The sequence below is a fragment of the Bactrocera latifrons genome, unplaced genomic scaffold, assembly GCF_001853355.1.
Source record: "Bactrocera latifrons isolate USDA-ARS-PBARC rearing strain unplaced genomic scaffold, ASM185335v1 scaffold_440, whole genome shotgun sequence".
In the NCBI taxonomy this organism is placed as follows: domain Eukaryota; kingdom Metazoa; phylum Arthropoda; class Insecta; order Diptera; family Tephritidae; genus Bactrocera; species Bactrocera latifrons.
Window position 1 is genome coordinate 208,427 of NW_017537091.1, and position 2,579 is coordinate 211,005.

General features: G+C 34.9%; 1 pseudogene; it reads right to left on the minus strand.

Moving 5' to 3' along the window:
• Positions 1–52: 52 nt before the first annotated feature.
• Positions 53–1,931, minus strand: LOC108972976 (annotated as a pseudogene).
• Positions 1,932–2,579: the final 648 nt, after the last annotated feature.

The following is a 2,579-nucleotide window of genomic DNA, read 5'->3' on the forward strand; positions in this document are numbered from 1 at the left end:
CTAATACTATAAATATAATAATAAAAAAACTTAAAATTAAATTTAAAAGGATCTAATTCCTCATATTACGTCTTACAGGTTTATATCGATTATGGCGTAAATTAACAAATTGTCTTACAGCTAAAATTTTCTTATAATGGATATTTGCAAATACAGCTATATATAAAATAAAAGGAAAACTACAAAGTAAAAAATAAATAAATTAATATTACCGAGAGTGATATCCATTATTCTTAATTTATTTAAGGATTTTTTCCCGCTTTTCCATCGTAGTTGTACAGCCACACCAACTCGTCACTAAATAAGGACTGCATCACCTTCTCTATCGAGTTCTTGGTAGATTTTAGATTTAAGATAAGTGCCGCCTATAAATGTATATTTATATATAAATATTTATATATATATATATGGAAAGAAAGGCAAACTTAACATAGCGTGAGAGTAAGCTTGGCGTGTAAGGTGCTCCTAAACCTTCAGCAAGCTTTGCAGCAGAATCTGCTCCTCCCTCACTCCTTCGCCAGCGGCTTACACTGCGGAGGGTTTTTGCCGAGAGAACCTTACACTCCCGCAACAATTGTCCTTGTGTGTGGATCTCCGCACGTTCTGGCATCTGAAATTTAAAGTAATTAATATAATTTTAAAATATAATAATTTTATTTCAACAAATACCTCTTCAGCAAGAGTGCTTTCTACGGCTGATAACCGATTTATCATGTCTTCTTGCCAAGATTCTATTCTACCAAGGCTTTGAAGAATTTTCTGCAGTACCGATGCAGTATCCCCACATATATTGTGTTGGAGGTGGGTGGCCATACGCTGCGAATGGGGCTCGGCGATACGAAATTGGCTCATTTCTTCTCCTATAATGAAAGTTAAAATGATTACAATGAAAAACATATAAGTACAACAAAGTCATTTTACCATCTCGCTGCCGTGGACTAATGTTCCCCGAGGAAGAGGTGTCAATAGGGAAAGAAAAATCCACTTATCTATGTAAAATTATAAAACAAATTATGCAATAGAGGAATTAAAATAAATTTATTCCCTATTGGAATGGAAAAATATTTAAATTCTAAATCTACTTTTTTAATAATTTTAATGTCCTCATCTTTAATTTCACCTCTAGAATACCTAAACAAGATGAGGACACCAAAGGCTCTTTGAAAACATCACCAACTTTTGTCAAAATAAGACAACCAAAAGTATCTGGTTGGTTTCGTTGGTTGATAATTTTGAAAGACCCTATTTTATCGCTAAAAAAGAAACTATCTTTATCTTTTTTGCAATTAATAATAAACCTATCTATTTGAAGTATTTTGCTAGAATCTGTAAAATTTCTTCTTTCCGGATATGGCAAAAGAAAATGATAATACAAATCGTCCGGTATGCAATCTTTTAACACAATTATACCCGAATACAACAAAAATTGACGATACTCTGTGGACTTCCAGTTGCTTATTTCGTCCAGATCTCTTCTGCGTCTGGAAAATTCAGAGGGAACGTAGTTGCTAATATATAATATTTTTTCATTCATTTTTGTTACGTTCCCTCTTTTAAGAAGCAACTGAAGAAGTTTCTTAGTAACTCCCAAATCAAATTAATATTTACAGATTCTAGCAAATTTTCCCCCTGCTTAAAATCGTCTAAATGATGACTTTTCTACTCCATTCTTAAATGAACTACCAGTCCTAAGTTCTCCTACGGTTTGTGAGAAACACACTCTCCTCACTTTATAAATCCCTTCCTGAATGCATTTAGGGCAGCTATTCTTCCCGGTGTGTGACGCGAGCCGGTGCGTCACAAGCAAAAATCCTAACACTAAACTCTTTCAAATTCTGCCTAGATCCTACTTTAACTTACTTACTTTGCAAGAACTTTATTTCTTCACAAAGTTCCCTAATAAAGTCGTTTACACTCGATGGCTTACTCATTCCTGAGAAGCTAGCGATTTTAAAAGGTCTTGTATTAGGGAGCCTACTACCTCAGGGAAGGTTATAAAGGAGGCCTTTTTTGCAAAATCGCCGTCGATTTTGCAATATTATTCGATTAATGCTGAACAAAACATTACCATATGATTAGACAAATGGCATGCGACGCGCCCTCTTCTGCTCTACTTCTGCACCGTTATACACTTTACTATGTACAGTCGGTAAGTTATAGGTAAGGCAGGGTGCTGATTTACATGACGCCTCACATATCACGTTACAATCGAATCGTGATCGTATTTTGACCGTAATCGTTGGAGTTTGAGATTGTGTACTTGAAAACGTGTATTTATCTGTCGCGATAAAGACTGCTTGCGTTCCACAGAAACAGTCCAGCAAGTACACAAACTTCTCTATTTAACAACAAAGTGTCATGTGTGTTTTAACGCTCTGCATGTGATCATCTTTCCATGCACGGTTTTTCGAAGACATTTTTCCAAACGACTATTAACGCAAAAGCATACGCGAACGATATTTTCCAATATATTCCTAAACTAATTCACAAAATAGAGTACAATCTACCTGTCACATTGTGTATGGGGATTTGGAAGATCAGTATTTCTTCATTATTATGTTTACAAATGACAGAACATT